This window comes from Colias croceus, chromosome 11 (assembly GCF_905220415.1).
Source record: "Colias croceus chromosome 11, ilColCroc2.1".
NCBI classification, from domain to species: domain Eukaryota; kingdom Metazoa; phylum Arthropoda; class Insecta; order Lepidoptera; family Pieridae; genus Colias; species Colias croceus.
The window spans coordinates 5121379-5139651 of NC_059547.1; the positions used below are offsets into that span (position 1 = coordinate 5121379).

At 32.2% G+C, this 18273-nt stretch overlaps 1 protein-coding gene across 4 annotated transcripts in view; it reads left to right on the top strand.

Moving 5' to 3' along the window:
- Window positions 1-2066: 2066 nt before the first annotated feature.
- LOC123695286 overlaps window positions 2067-18273 on the top strand; it is a 117283-nt gene continuing 101076 nt past the window's right edge. For all 4 annotated transcript variants that reach the window (XM_045641074.1, XM_045641071.1, XM_045641072.1 and 1 more), the window contains exon 1: window positions 2067-2417. The gene's annotated coding sequence lies outside the window, so the exon portion shown is untranslated. The remainder of the gene's footprint in view (window positions 2418-18273) is intronic.

Below are 18273 nucleotides of genomic sequence, written 5' to 3' on the forward strand. Positions count from 1 at the left end.
CCTAATAAGTCGTAATAGAATAATGAACCACAAACTAATTAAGTTTTGTGTTAATGATCGTGTTATATTATTGCTACAGAATAATATTGATATGATACGCTACGGTCCATAAGTTTTCAATACATAGGGTTGAAAAGGTAAAAAGAAAAAATACTAACAGCAGTGTTAAACGTGAACATAATTTAATTTTCTAAGTGGATTAAAAGCTGTAAAAAAGTCAATTTTGTTTTTGTCAATTTTGTCGTAGATACAGAAAGTAATACATAGAGACAGTATGTATTAAAATATCAATAAAAGAATTGTTAGTTTAGAGTTAGAATTAATATTATATATTTTTTTGTGGACTTATATAGGTATTACTTACATCCTGCATAAGCGTACTCAACCGACATGAAGAGAGGTCAAGCAGAGGGTAAGGACATGTATATAGTGCTTTGAATTTAACTCTCAAACGTTTTAGCTTTTAAGACGTCTTACTACGCAAGGTTACGTTTATTTTTTAAAACGTATTTCCTATTTTGAATAAGCCAATTTATGAATTAAATGTATAAGGTACTCTGCTTGAAATATAAATATTAAATTTAATCTACATATATAATTTTTCACATTATAACATTTTACATTTCTGTAATAATCTATAATAAATACGCAAAACATAATGCTTACGTGTGAAAACATGTGCATTATATTATATTAGGATTTAGAATCATAACAAGTGTCGAACCAGTCTTGTAAACATGCTTAAGCTTTGATAAAATATTTATTTAATCTACGAACAGTAAGCCAATTAAGCCGGGTTACAAGGTATTGTTAATTAAAACAATCTAGGTATTTTGTTGTAAATAGTAAAGAAATAACGAAGCACTATTCATCGCTTTGTAATATTTTCTTATTAGGTCACGAGACAATACGATCGGGTTTAAATACCTACACTTTGTGGCTTCTCGGCATTGAAACAATAGTTGCATGAAGGTCTAAAAATAGTCATTCTAACAATACCGTCGCACATTTTCATAGAAGAATATGAATGGTTTTAAAAATATTTAAAATAATGTATGTATTTTATAAAATGTGTAGGACTTGCGACATCAAATTTAAAAGCATTCGCCTGCGTGTACTATGCTTAGGTAGTGTGCGTAGTGTGCAAAAATGCCTTATTTTATTTGCGTGTGCATTCTGACCCAGTTCGAAGACGTCGTGGGATCGCAGGAAGGGTTTACGGTTTTCAATATTTGTAACTCCCCGGGAACCTCCATATATCGTGCGAATAGTTTCAAGTTTTATCCCAAGTTATCTTGAGTGTTATAAAGTAGACAAAAAGCATGACCTACTTTAACGTGAAGAGCTTATCGATAAGTACGTTATGTAATACTTTATAGCCTCTAGAGGACGTAATCTAGTTCGAGTGACTGGTATCCAATTTGTGCATGTTGTTGTGGGGCTTCGACCGCAGCCGTGGTAATTGACACCGGCACCGGAGCCGCGGTTTTAATAAACATTATAAACGACAACAGCTCCAAGCAAAAACGCAACTCGAAATTACACCACGTCGCAACGCCGAACATCCAATCTACTGAATGTTTTATTATCATTGTTCCGACTAGAGTGAGTCCAATAAAAATAACATAATTCACCGTCCCGATAGAACGGTCTTATAGGTTTAGTTTAGAAAGTTGGCATCTTGTGCATAGCGGTTATTTCGAGTTCCCTACATAGGCTACTGGACGGTACTTGCACAAAAAGAAGGCTCTATTTAACGAGCGGCGATTCGGAAAAAAGCGCTTTGAGCCGCAGCGCCAAGAACCGGATTACTGTGGCTAGACTGAAAAACAAATTTACTACGATTTACGTACCGTAAACTCGTTAGCCGATGTGAACGAGGCGAGTTCGTGAATTAGGCGTGATTGACTTTGCTTCTTGTCGGCATAAACAGAGGGTCGAGTTTGTGTTGAAACGTAATTCGTAGAGACGTTAGTTGCGTAGAGTCGCAGCGAGAGAGTGGCGAGCTTATACGCAGGCTATACTAGAGAGGGTTCGCAGGTTCGTTCGAAAGAAGTGTCGTTATCACAGTCGCTGTTCGGCGGTCGGGCGGCGTGCAAGTTGTATGAGGGGTGCTTGAGTTCACTGCGCGGGCGGACTTCATCTGAACTTTTTCGTACTTCGCGCTCTGAAACGGGACGCTTACCATTCTCGACTCTCTTGACTTATTGCGAATTCTTTGTAGAAAGTGAAACTGAACGATTGAGTCGTGATAACAGAATTGTGTAAGGATTTCATGTGATGATAAACCGAGTGACTGAGTGGAACGGTTTCATTTGAAAGTGAAAAAACTTTTTGGACTTGTTTCGATATCAGCTCAGTTTTGTATTTAAAACTGTGGCGTGATTATTGAAGCAGTGTCATAGTTTCCATTAACGGTAAGCGGATTGCATAACTTTTATTATAACTATATCGTCACGGAAAATTAAGTTTTAGTTAAGGACGTATAAAAAAGATTGCGGAGAGCTCGCTGATGAATGCAAATTGCTTTTAGTAAGCTATATATTTTCGCAAGAAGCAGGGTCGGGGGAGCCACTTGAAGTATTCATGAGGAAAATAATAAAAAATGGAATATCATTGGGTCAGTGTTTTCCAGCTTGCAATCAAATTATTTTTATACTTAAAGCATTTGTGATTCTACTTTTGTGCAGTTTTTATGTAAGCAGTGGAGATCCTTACAAAATCTTATACCGATTTCTAAACCGGTAGTAAACAATGATGCTTAAAAGCTCTTTTGAAAGAAGTCTAATAATATGAATGAAAAAAAAAATTGGGTTTTTTATAGTTTATAGGCAAGCGCTTGACCACAATCTCGTCTGATGTTAAGCTAAGATGTGGTCTTGGAGCGTACGCGCTTCTATTAAATATTTTAATGTTACAAGATTTATGAGATATCTGTATAAACAATCAAAGATGTAAAGTTCCGCTGCAGTAGCAATATCTCCCCATTAACAAGCGTCTACATATATTTTAATTATTACTAGAATATAAATAACTGTGCAACGCTTTCAAGATGCCTGTTATTACATAATATTATATACCGCTACAAAAAAAACAATTGCAGCTTTAGTTTTGTAACATACATATCTTCGCGTGGTTTAAAAGCTTTTTCTATTTACGTATTTTTTATCACCTATATTATGTGATTGCTTCTGAAGTCTTTGTATTGTAAAATGAAAAATTGTGTACAATAAATAATATATAACTATAAGTATAACTATGTAATAGAAAGAAAAACAAAAATATAGTACCATTTCATACCATTAGTAGATAAATAGAATTACAAAAAATAGTATTTTATTATAGAAAAAGATAATGAAAACTGAATGTATTCAAATGTTTCACTTAGGCAATAGATCTAATTAAACATTCCTAGGCATGTAGTTACTACATAGTTTGTTGAAATTATTTATTACATTTCAAAATGTCTGCTTGTTATCCGTTAATTTGGGGTTTCTTACGTAAAATATTTTAGATTGCAACTGAGCAAATATTACAGCAATATTTCATATTATATACATAAGTACTAAATTACATTTAAAAAGTTACAAGTAATTAAATTATACAAGAAACACATAAAGATAATGGAAAGTATAATAAAGCTTTTATTTTTTAATACATTGCAGCTATAAAGTTCGTGATTAACTAATTAATTAATGCATACATAATATGAATTTCTCACTTCAGTATGCAATTTTCAACTTTCTATGTTTATATTTTTGAATTATTTAACATGAATTATAATTATTGTATTTACATTTTTTTCGAAACTATAACTACACATTTTGGGATACCTGTTTTTCGCTTTGAATAATAGTAAAGAAGCAGAATATTCTTTTTAGAATAGAGAACGTGGAAATAGACAAAATATTCAAGAAATGTTGTAGTAACCAAGGGCTTGTTTAAATTTACGGCTTTAAAATTAATTAAAGCTACTTTATTTATTAAAATAACTTCTAAATATCACCGGTTGGAAAGTGAACAAAGTTACGGTCAGCGGGTATAAGCCAGCGGGAAATAAAATATTTTATTTTTCACGAGGTGTTTTTGCCGTGTGAAGGTGTTCATTCGAAAACCAACGGGTAACCGCCAATTTAACGAATAAAAACACACCTTTTCACAAAAATTCAGCGAAATAGGAAACTTATTATAAATTGGACAATTTTAAGCAAAGTAGAGCAAATTGAGAAAAATTATGAGCATAAATTAAAAATTTGTAGTGAGGTAATTAGTAAAATATAGATATCATATTCGAATGAAAGCTCCTAAAATAAAAGTTAACATAAAAACATAATATGAAATGCAACAATGACAATTTTTAGGATTTTAATTCCACCTTAGACAATGTGGTAAGGTATTAAGAATTCTCATTCGAAATACACATCTACTCCTTTAATATTATGCTCTTAAATTTAATATCATCTAGGCCAAAAATACGACATAGCTTGTTTTTGGCTAATTATTCAAAATTATCATTGCAAATTTGAGCGTTCTGCATCAATAGCGCTGCCTTAAACTTACCATAATAAAGGGTCGCTATAAAATATGTAAATTGAATAAAAGTACATTTTTCGTACTTTTAAAAAATACAGATATTAACCTAAGTGTATCTATAGATTGGATTTTTCGTGAGCTTTTTTGGCACAAGAATCACATTCGGAGTCATAAGATTGTAATAGATTTTCTTATAGAATTCTTTCAATATTTCTTTTTGATGCAATTTCGCAGTTTTTCGGTTTTGATTTTACGCAGATCATCGTTATCGTTCGTCGCAAAATGACTGTTTCAAAAATAAAAGATATAATTAAGTAAAATAATACGACGATGTTCAAGCCTTGATTCGACACGAGGATTTACACTCATTACGTTTCATTTAAACCATTAATTATGTTTTTACCCATCACTATTTCATTAACAATACCCAGCTCGATACGCAAAAAATAAATAATTATCTTAAATCACTTCGATCTAATCCAAAGAATCTCAATTCTAATCAAGTATAAAAAAATTGTTGATTCATTAGTCTATTTAAATATGCATAATATGGTCTGCCGGTTTCGATATGATCATGTTATTATATATTTTTTGTTCTCAATGTCAATTAAGTTTTTAATGATAAGTATGACCGCGGGTAATGAGTTGTTAAACTGTTTCATTCATGCTGTCTGTGAGAGAATAATTATGCATATAATATTAGCACCGTGTAGTCGTTTTGTGTTCATAAATGTAGATCAACTTTCGTCTCTATGAGTTTAACGGTAAATACGTTTGAAGCATCAATGAAATTTAGAATATGCGATGTTTATTATCTTCATTTTTATTTTATTTCATATTAGACTTAATAAGGAAGAGATTCTCATTGGGCCTTAGCCGTAGGCTTATGTATTCTCAAAATTGTGATCATTTCGATTTATGAGAATGAAACGAAATAAGGAAAGCGAAATGTTTTTATTGTTGAACTTACAAAATAATTAATTTTATCGATAGATAGGAAGTAGTAGGAAGCGTGCTTGACGCTTCCCAAAAGTTCAGCGCTTTGTGGTACATTCCTAATGTTAGAAAGTAATAAGTCCAAAGTATAAGTTTTTAATGAAGTCACATAATAATCAAGCTTATACAAATTGTCGAAGAATATTCGAGAGTAATCTGTCTAGTATAACTTCTTAAAACTAAAACGAAAAGCTTCAACGTATTCTATGTAATAAAAATTTGAAGGCATGAGTTTCAGAACAAAAATTCCAATACTAAAAACAAAGTAAGGTAATGTGCATTTGTAAGTTTATAACGAGGTAGCCACGGGCTCAAAGATAAAAATGAATTTATTTTTAGTGCAAGTTTCGATGGCGTAAACTCATAGTTCTGTCTGTTGTTGGAAACAATGGTTTTTATGAGAAAAAATGCTTTAGGAAATATTTAAAAGTAGACTTACTGTTATTTATTATGTTGATATTGATAGATACTAGAAGCCGTGGTTGAATGGCTTTTTATCTGAAAAAGAAATTTCTTTAAGAGAAAATGTCACAATTTATCAATCACGAAATTAATGCAAACTGTCATTTAACTTGAACCTAACTATTGATATCAATAATGGTTTTACAAGTAAAGTTAAATAATAGTTACATAAACTATATCGGCTTAATATACTTCTGAAACACCAAACATATTACTCAGAGGCTAAAAATAGTTTTGTCTCTTTTTTACGAATAAGCAACTTAGAAATACATATCGCGTAGGTATTCTTTACGTGACAAAAGTTTCATTCCACGCAGTTCCTCATGCTCTTAGCCCTATTGAGTGTCATAAACGATTCCATATACTTAAACATAATAGCTACACATGTACATACATTGTGTTTGTTGACTACATTATGTAGTATTTATCCTGGCTTTTTACGTTAAGTGTCCTAAAATACCTCAGTATCCTGGACACGACGTGGCCAGGGCGAGAGATGAGATTAATGACAGGGGAGGGACGTCTTAAGCTTACTGGCATGGGCTCACACCGATAAGGACCTTGCCGTGATGCTAAGCTATAAAACACTTTTGTTTTACCTCAAATCTGAATTAATCATAGACGCGTTAATATATAAGATTAATAGTTCAAAAATTAGGTTTCCAGATTTATTTTTTATAAGGTACTTTAAACAGGTAAATTAAATACGGAACGTTAAATCACTGAAATAGATGTTGAATGACGTTGTACCCTACACTTATCTAATTGAGGGCACGCAATTAAAATGCATCCGTTGAAGGCATTCAGTGAATATACACGAAAATGGTAAAAATCTCAATTCAATATACACTTTAATAAATATGCCTGTATATTTTTATTGGTGTATATTTTATGAATAGCGAAATATATCGACATATTTCCATTTCATAGAATCGTAAAGTTAATGATATTCTAAAATATAATTCTCATAAAATTATAAATAATCTTATCGAAATAGTGGTGTAATATGCCCTCAACCTTATCAGTTTTCCTATCTGACTTTCCACGCATTCGATTGTCCTGATTCGCTCTGAATAGAATATGTTACCACTGACCTTTTATACCCCAGGGGTTTGAGCGCGTCCAAATGTGGCTTATTTTAACTTTGTTCGGAATGTTTGTTTAGAGTGTGTTTACAAATGTTAATGGTTAATTAAATATTAAAACATCGATAATCAAGATAATGTGTTGTTCAGTACCAACTCTAAATGAGACAACTTGAATGAAAATGGACGGATATTTTTCATAGAGCAATTATTTTTATTTAGCATGTATCTTTATTTCGCAGTTTTTAAATTGAGATTTACTCTATTTACATACGTAATCAAAATTATTATATTTAACAAACAGGAAAAATAAAATATTAAATTTATACTTCCATGGTAACGGTTGCGTAACTAATCTAATTTTGGTGAAGTCGATAAAACAAAAACAAATCCTCCCGGCTATTTTCATACAACGAAATTTACCCGGAAACTAGAAATTCGACCTGTCTTCACGTTTTTAATAAAATAAATAGTAAATTTTCTCTATTTCGTTACACTTTATATTTCTTGCTTGTCAATACAAGATATTATTTATTTAAACGCTTTGTAGATAAGATTTAAAATACTTATATCACTAAAACAAGACTAAAACGTATTTGTCCACGTCTCTAAGTTTGTAAAGCAACAACGTAACATGAAGTCACGATTTGCTAAGAACTCTAATATTACACTTTCGGTTTTGCACTATTGGTTCCTGACGCCTATAAATCATATTTTCTTATGACACCATTACGTAATGATAGGTTAATGGTATTTCAAAATTTCTTTAGCCCTATAACCTATAGCGTAGAGTAAGATATTAAGAACTAATTGTAGTAAATTTTTTGGCTGCAGCGATGGCACAATGTGTAATTGAACCAACGATAGATGTATTGAGACGTGTAATGAAAGGTATCGGACGGAGACAGAACTACGGACCGTTACCGAACGTGCCAGAATAACCAAATACAGTTACCGAGACACGACATACCATTGATTAATATTGTAATCGACGATATTCGAAATTATCGACATCAATGGATAATTGATTGCAATCGAACGTCTGTAAAAATCATGTTTTTAACAGAGCCAACAATTTTGCCAGATATTCAGCTTTCACGGAAATTTTATGAGTTAAAATATGAAGTACTCTGAGGCTTCGATATGAATAAATTTTGAATAAGTAGGTATCAGGCGTACAATTGTGTTGTTGATGAAAAGCTTTTTTAAATATTCAATTCTTTTTGAGAAACCGTTTACTTAAATGATATTCACAAAATGGTTTATCATATATTTATAGACTTCGTTAGACTGCTTAGGTTTTATTTTTGTTCTTTGTCAAGTATATTTAGCGTCCTTTTCTTAAAAATCAGCATTTTTAAGAAATGCCTGGCACTTAAATATCCGTAAAAATTGTTCTGCATGTTAAATATTTTTTGCTATCATTTATATCATAGATATGTACCATACCATTAATAAAACCAACATACTGAAATAAAATCATCGCAAGAAGCGGTATTCGATTGGAAACGTTAAATACACGAACTTGAATAATGTTACTCAGTTTGCAGTACAAATGCGGGGCAAACGCGGTTTGATAGACGTTACATTTGCTTGATGGCTCCGCTTACAGTGGCGATCTAACCAAGCCGGCTTATTCTAACTAATACCAATAAAGGGGCCGGTCCCTTTTTCACCTGACTGCTTATTAATTTCCATTTGATTTGATGGATTCTATAGAGCGTTTGAATGTCAGTTGCTGATAAGTGTAGTGGAAGTATGTATGTACAATAATGGTTTTGAGATGATCTTCATGAAGATCGACTGTCCTTGGTTCCAACTCTCCGATTCCCAGACTATGTAGACTTTACAATAAATATGCTAAAGATTGTGATATGTTTTCCCTTAGTCTAAATAAATACAAGTACCTGGTTAATCACTTAGTCTAATGGATGTTGATTTGTTGTTTAGATTTAAGTATAACTTTATTTTTTTTTTCTCTCACTGTATTATAACACCTTTTATAGTTTAATTGTACGCATGTGGTGTTTACCTACCTAAAATTGTACACTTAGTTTTAAGAAATATTTTTTTTTGTATACTTCCTTATTTGTGTAACAATTACTGGTAAACCTAAATAAATAAATAAAAAATAAAAATAAAGATCTATGGATTGATGGATTGTTACTATTGAAATGTTTAAATTTACTAGGCGGCTGTCATGTGCGAAATATTATGTTTTAAAGCTCTTAAAATTAAGAAAGGTGTAGTTATATTTATTCATAAATGGATAAGTATAGACCGCTCTACATATTTTTTTATTATAGTAACTTTATTAAAGACTATTGTTTGCACATTTAGTGTGGATTAAGTTTGTATTTATTAAGCTTACCTTACGTTACTTTAGCTTATCTATCAATGTCCAACTGTGTGTTAAAAAAACATTTTTAAGGAAGAATTTTTAACCGCTCGTATCAATATATTGTAAAATAGAGTTAAGTGTCCATTAGTAAAGCATGTCTATGACACAGTCAATTTTAGTGCGTAGTAAAATTTAATAACGAGGCCGGTGCGCTTAATGCGGACTTGTAACATCATGTGTTTATGGTTGTTCCTCGTTTATAGACCGTTTACTTACTAGGGAGTGCTCCGTTGTCTATTTCACTTTCGCTCTTTTGAATATTATGTAGCCAAGGAGAAATCCATGCTTAATCATGAAATAATCGGTCTATTAATACGATCGACGTGACGAGCTTTTAATGTGATTTGAGCGAATCTTTGGTTACGTATGTATCTTCGATTTAAAACTGGAGGCAAATATCTTCGGCTTGGCTGATGTAAATTTGATTTGGTATGGCTTCCTTGCTGTTAAGTGAAGTCTGAGAAATAGATTCTTAGAAATAGGTAGGTCTTTTGCGTCATTGCGTAGGAGTTATATAAATTACTTTTCGATAAGTACTTTTTTTTTCAACCACAAGGTATGAGACACAAAAAATAATCTTCAAATGAAACAGTTGAATACACTTGAATCTGTCCGAAAGGTCCGAATCATATAACATGCTTAAGTTATTAAAATATGCATGGAAATTGAAATGCAGTCAATTAATGAATGACAGAAAATTCTTCGATATTTTAATCGGTTTGTTTTTAATTTCGGTCGCACAATCTAGCTATGCAGATTTGTTTTATAATATGAAAAACATAACATAAAAAATGAATTGCCAAATAAAGGCAGTGACTCACGTTCAATTGAATTTATAGCCAATTATAATATTTTGAATTATCATGTGGTTATTTTGTTATTTTGCTATCACGATTGATTTTTTAAAGTCGGCCGGTTCATGGTCGAAACACAGAGGTTGTGTGTTCATTCAAGATTGATTCATCTACATGTATTTTATAATTATGGACGTAATAAATATTATTTGAATTTGATTCATTTGCACCTGTCTTAATTGCATTCTTTAGTATTAAGGAGAATGGAGGGAATAAATTCAGTCTAATTTTTAATGCGTATCTGGTGTAATATTAGAATCTTCAAGCTCCTGCAATGTAATAAAACTGTATTCTTGAAATACGAAAAGGTTATTTACAACGCTTGTTTATTATGCAATACCTACTTGTCCTTATGTGATTCATAGCAATTTTACGCATTCTTTCGGTTTAGCTTGTTACATGGAAAGGTCATAAGCTCTGCCATTCTTGTATAATCGTTGTCGTGAGTGATCTTCACGAACATGTGACCATAATTATAGTCAAGTACAGCAAGATGTTCTAACACTTTGATTGACGTTTAGCAATGTAATTATTATTTTATAATTGCGCTTATGTTCATAATAAAGTACATACTATACTAGATGTGTACTTTTAATAATGTCTTAAGATTTTAGTTGTTTGTTATTTTTCTTTTCTTTACACATTTTTATGCCTTTGGGACGTGAAGGTCAATTCAGTGCTTTGTATTTTATTTTATAGTTATAATAAGACAGGTTTTAAATTGTATCTAAATTACAGTTTTTATCACAATAATTGCTTGCCCTTGGCCTCTTATAAAATTAAAAGTTGCCGTATCGCGATGTTCCAAGATATAAAGACGTATAAATAAAATTATTTGCAGCTAACATAATATCGTCAAAAAATCGTCAATGGTTACATTTAAAATCGCTTTGTAATCCATAAACGTTCAGAAATCCAACGTCACACGATCGGGTAATTCAATCAAGTATTCCGTTTAGATTCCAAACGTATCGGATTGGTTAACAAACGCAATGTACACTGTCAGTACTTCTAATAATGCAGTTGGGTACATCAGAGCTAATTAGTGGGTAAAATCTAGTTGATCTAAAATTGCCTGATAGCAGTAAATTTGTGTCGGTTAATGGAATATCCACGTCACGGCTGCCGGATCGCGTCCATTGGGAGTACGTACATGGATTATAGCATTATTTACTTACTTACAAAACGTATTTGGTATGTTGTTTTGGGTATTTCATTAATAGCGTAATGTACAGATAGGTAATGTAAAAATTTAATGAGTTTGGTTTCATTTTTCTGGGGCAGTACTTTTGAATTAAAATATTTTAGACTTGTTTTTGCTTTTTAGTGATAGGATGATTGAAAGATACATTATAATATGGAGTGGAGCATCTGACATGTTTATGATATGATTTATTTCATGATATATAGAGTTTTTTCCATAGGTATTAGTTTTGATATTCAAATCAAATCAAATCATTTATTTGCAATCAAACATGGTTACAACACAACAGACAACTTACATAATATAATAACTATAATATGTAGTACATTTATTGTGACATTTTGAACAATGTCTCCTATGCTAGGAAAAAGACCTGTGTTATAGGAGACATTCATCCGTCCTTTATTACTAAGACTATGCAAGTTTTTCCAAAATTTATTACGGTATCAAAAACATGGTAAATATTCATTAACTAAAATAAAAATATATATAAGTAAGAAAACATAGTAAATATCGTTGATAGAAGATGGATACAGGTATAGGTAAATATTAAAGAAAGGAAGTGTATTGATTGTGTGTGTGTGTGTGAGTGTGAGTGTGTGTGTGTATGTTTGTGTGTTGTGTGATTTATGTAAGTTTTAAGTTACCTAAATAAGTTTATGGTCTATCAGGTGTTCGCATTCATCGTAATTGAGAGTAAGAAGGAAGTTATTAGACATCCAGTTTTATATTTTTACAAATCTAATTGTCAAAAGATGTAGATGCTTTAAAAACGAACTATAGTGCAAGGTATACCAATCCGTGCATATAAAAGAGTTTATTTACTCCGCGTTAGTTTGTTTTACGAAATACTCGATCCGATCCGCCACTTATTCCGCGGCCCTCTGTTCCCTAACCCTCATATTAATAGGATTACTTTGTAAAGGCACCTCACGCTCTGAAGGATTTAGTCATGTATTTAAATGATTTTTGCATGCGGCATTTTGACGTCCGACCCTAACACCTTTTGCGCAGGAAGAGTATAATTAGAGCTCTACGCTCTGTTTTTCGATGAGCAATGAATATTAATAAAACAGTCGAAACCGAAGGGCGGTGAAAGGGAAAGTGTCTCTCCGAAATATAATTAAGTTACAATTTAAATTACGATCCCCCTTATTGATTTAAAGGAAATGGTACCGTTTTTACAGAATTAATATACATTTTCCTAGAGTTACCTAATTTAAATGCAGATAGATTACGTGATCTATTTTCGTATTAAATTAAGGTTAACAATTTTCAATCAAAATATAACAAAAATAAATTAAATATATTTTCTTCTTATCATCTTCAGAATTCTGAATTATATACAAGTAATTTGAATGGCTCAACGCCGATATGAAATATGAGAGAAAAATAGTGTGTATTTTCGGGCTCATTTATGAATAACCGCCGATGAAACAATGATAAATGGGTTAATATTGATGTCACGCCAGGTGAGAGATTAAATCGATTGTGCAAATATTGAAATTCAATCGAGTTTTCCAATATGAACATAACACGCTGCTCAAATAAAGATATCCACATTCAGTCGAATCACACAACTCTTGGTTTGCTTGATTTTAATCAAAAGTTTCGATTGGACTGCCTGCTATTCGGTTGAGTGCAATCGAGGAGTATGTTCCGCTCACAAGCCTGCTACTATAGACCGGTTTTAATGGCTTCAATGGAAATGTGTGCGTTCAATCTAATACCTATTTGCTCCTTCATAATTGTTGGAAGTTTTAGACGTGTGGCTGAACAAGACGGAGTCCCGTCCGTATATCCCTATCCATTCCATCTGCTACAACGGGACTGCATAAGTTGTTAGAATTTCGCCGCACCGAATGTTCGGAACAAACTTGAAGTTTTGTTGATAAAAACATTTTTTTTTCTATAAATTATGTAATGTGATATTTCTCACTTTAGACATCAATTTAAATTAACCGTAAAATTTGACCAGCAATTTTCAAGAAGACATTTTTGTTGGGGACAAAAGAAGTTGGCAATGAAAAATTAAGGTAAATCTCAGGGGATCTACACTTGAGTGAAATAAAAATATAAATTGTTCTCGAAGTGGGATAGCCGCTCAAATTAAGCACCTGCATAAATTGTGTGATAATCCGCAGCAGTCGTTTAATGCTTTATTTTAGGGAGCCTCGGCGACGGTCGAGGAGAACAAACGGATAAGATAATGATTACTCTCATTTCATTTACTTCTCCTTGATCCTGGTAATTGAGGAAATCAAGCCGAAGTGTGATAAGTAGAGTATTATTAAAGTGGTAATATCAGGAACCTCTTAACCTACCAGGATTATTAATGTTGGACCGAATGTCTGAATACTCGTACAATACGTGAATTGTGATCGAAATTCGAGCCTACCAAAGACGCATAGCCCTAACAATTTATCTTACTATTTTACATTTCCATCTAGATCCTCAATCCCCAGTGTGAGACTGGAAATACCACAAGTAATTGTTATTTGGTCGGTATGTATCCCTCACTACAAACAGACGCGCCTCAACGTTATGTTGCCCTTATATACCTAACACGATTTTATAATGATAATCAAGTTTGAAATAATCTGATTTCGTTATAAAAAAAAAAGAAAAACGTGCTGTATGACGTCACATTTGGTACATTTGAGAGTACAAATTTATATGAGCACAAAAATACTAGATATGAAAAACTGCCCGTTTGATCTAGCTTTCCCACAGATAGACATGCACTCACAATCTATTTAGAGAGTTTAAACAACCGGCTTTACCTCTAAATAGAATGCAAATGAAATATCCGCGAAGCACTCATTCATGGAGGAAAATTTGCTGAAAAGCACCAAAATCTTTTCCGAATATTCCGACAAAAATGGAGGACTCGTGAGCGGCAGTGGTTTTAATTTATATTTTTCTCCCTTCTCCAGCGCGGGCAGAGTTCATAATGGACACAACATTAGTTCTGCCTACTTCGGGTGAAAGCTTTCAGCTTTTCGACTCATCTTGTGTTAATATTCCTGTTAGTCAAGTGCTCTTTAGTGCATCATATCCGTTTGTGTTTTGCTTTTATCGACTCACAGTTTTTGTACTCACGTCCATTGCTAATGTTAATTATGGCTTTACCCTATGTAACAGTCTTAATATTTCGGCGTTTGAATCATTTAAAATATGATGAACTAATTTTTGCATTCAGTTTATTTAGAGAACTGCAAAATTGAATTAATTTTTGATTAGCTATTAATCAAGAAATTTTCCGGACTAAAATGTATGAAGTATTTTCCAAAGAGAAAGTTGTTTGTGCATTTTACATATAGGCCTAATAAACGTCGGATATGGTTGTTTCTGGCGTGTCAAACTAGTATGTTATGCAGGCCTTACTCTAATCTTATAGAAAAGCTGTAGGGCCGCATTTTTGTAGGTTTCACTCTCAGGCACTTTCGCTTCAAGGTACACAACCCGTTTAGTTCCTAAACATTTAAATATTTATTTTATGTTAATCTTTAACTGGTTTGTTTCGATTTTCGTTCACTTTCTTCTTATGTTTGAAAAATTCTTAGTTGTGCGCTATGTTTTTTAACAAGTGGGTTTAAAAAATCGTTAATATTCTATGATCGGAAGTTTACGTAAACGATTACTAATAAGCTCCAAAGTTAGTTGGTGTTATATAATACTTTCTAAATAATGTTACTTTCTCTGCATTTGTAAGTATTATAAAACTCTCTTTTGTATTCAATTGACTATTTATTGAACTGAAGGATAGTTTTATATCAAATGGTTTCTCGTTTTGAAAATAACACAAGTGCACTTAGTAGATTTTTTAGTTATTTGATATCTGTGTTCCGAATTTGGAGATTAAATATTATCTCTTTAATTTATCCCGCATTATTTAATTGATTCATATGTTTTTCGTACGTATCTTTTTGTTGCAAAAGTGTCAAAACGTTAATTATGATAATAAGCCGTAATTTACGGTCTTATTCGTTGAAAGTATAATTTATAACCATAAACCTTTCTATATTTTGTATTTATCTACGAAACCTTCATAAAAACGAAGGTTCTCATTGCAATAGCTTTATATTGCACTAGCTGTGTCCCGCGGTTTTACCCGCATTGCTTCGCTCCTGTTAGTCTTAGCGTGATGATATTATAGCCTATAGCCTATAATTCCTCAAATGGGACCAGTAGTTCCTGAGATTAGCGCGTTCAAACAAACAAACAAACTCTTCAGCTTTATAATATTATATAGTATAGATAGTATAGTTAACAAATATTTACGAGGCCGTTGCCCCTTTGTAAGGTGCAGTGGAATTAGATAATGATGAAGGTATTGCGGCAGACCCGATTCTAACCGCAATCCGTTTCAACATTCACTTGAAAATGCAATTTAATGTGGGTTAACTACACAATTGTTCTTTAATATAGTAGTTTTGTAAAACGTAATTGCTTTAACTGAAAGGACAATGTGTATGAATGTTTTAAAAATGAATGCGTAGAGTGCTAGAATGATACTATAATTTTTTAAGGTGGGGCTTGTATGATTTCTAGTGCAAGAAATACATCAAGTGAACTAGATAATTTCTATAGTACTTAGGTAAATGAAAGTATATCTCATTCCATCAACGATCTTAGCTTTAGTTGGCTCTAGGCTTTAATGTAAGAGAGATCCGATGACCGACTTATGTTGGATGTGCAATGTGCATCGATTGAAATTTGAATTTGTATATTTCTGATGCTCTCAAAAATGTCTCATAAAGATTTCTCTTAGTTGAATATAATTTAAGTTTGCATCGTTTACAAATTGATGATCATCCAATACCAAACTTCTTTCTTGTTTTTATTAATACCCATATACTTTTAACAACAATCTGTTAATAAAATGTACGTTAATAGAAGTTAAAAACTGATTAGAATGGGACCAGACTATTTAGAGGTCCGACGTTCAGTTATTACCTGGCGTAATGTACTCTTTAACTTTTATGGGGTAAAGTTGTCGAATGAGCCGGCCCGGGATCACAAGGGACTAATATTAGGCAAGAAGAGTTTTATCAGATTCTACTTTTGTTTAAATTCTTGTTTTTATTAAGCAGAAATAATGTTACAACGGGAAAAAGAAAATGTTGTTTATCGAGATTTTATAACACCTTTTGCTTTTTATGACTTGAGGTTCTGTTGTACGTAGAAATGATGGTGTGTGTTATATTTTTTAAATATGTTCGCCAACTAAGAGCTTGATGTTACTTCTTTATATAATAATAATTTTAATTAATTTAGTGATGTAATACCTATACCATATATATATATATATATATATATATATACGGGTATATGCATATACCCGGATTGCATCTAAAGTATAAAATTCTCGTCTGTAGTTAATTTACGAACCTACTGTTCGTATAACATTTCACAGATTGCTGGTCTACAAAATAAATAGCAAAACTTTTTCTGTACTTTAAAATTACGTCCTGAATTGTCCAGAGTTTCTGCTTTTTATTTACGATAGAATGGCTTTATCATATTGTGATAAAATTTAATGTGAAGTTTTTGTTTCCAGGTAAGGAACTGCGCAGAATTAATCTGGTAATAAAGGGTAAATTACATCATCATTCTATATAAAACTAATTAAACTACAGGCTGGCCATGTAAGTACATTCAAGAGGCCCTAACTTTATCTATAAATCTTGCGCCCTTAACACTTCATAGAATAAAGGAGCTCGGAACAATTACAGTGTAATTTATTGTAAAACGAAAATGCTAAGGAGACGAATAATTTCATGATATTAACTCTTACCTCAGGTGGGAAAATATCCTATTTTGTACCCGTCGTGCTGTACATCAGAGTTGTCATGGAGAAGACATTTTTTGTCGCTCTTAAAGGTAACGCATTTATAAATAAATCTGCATTATATTTGTACTTGCTGATACATTAAATAGTATGTACTTGTAGTTTCAACTTTTTATCTTTATTGTATAACCAATTTCTTGTTATTATACCTTAATTTTTAAAGAGTACTTTTTTATAAGATTGTACGACTTAATTTACGTTACTCTAAAGAATTTATGAGAGCTTTTCTTATCCAAAATGAGATAATCAAGAAAAAAAGGTATATTCTGTAGACCCAGACGTAGCGTAAATTTCTTAAAAAATAATTCAAGTTTTATGCACGAAACGTAACGAAGATTATCATTTATTTATACGCGATAAAGACAAATTTATGGTAACTTATCTTTTAACTCAAGCGTGAATATAATACGGCGCCACTTCGGCCTAAATATTATTCAAAAAATTCCACGAAGCGCTAATAAAACAGGTATTAAACGCGGAGTGAGGATGTTAAAAGCATCTGCCCTGTCCTCTTTACCGAATTTTATTCCTCCACGAATATCCAAACAGTAAAAGTGACACTTTCACTTTACAACCTGCTGAGGGAACATAACTTTGCGGAAAGCATAGCTTAAAAGCTTTTCACCAAAAATCTGCGGTTTATCACTCCAGGGCATAGAATAATAAACTATTGAACGAAATTAAGTATTTTTCAGCGTAGATGAGATTCATTATATGGATATTACGGTGTCAGTAATCTGGGATAGGCTGAAGGATATCCCGGAATTGATTCACCAACGCTGTCAATCTTAGGATTGGTGCTATAATCCCCCATATGAGTTTTAGTTGGGAGATCGGCGAGTGAATCGGGGAATGTGGGTCGTAACCTCTAACAGTTAGTCGGC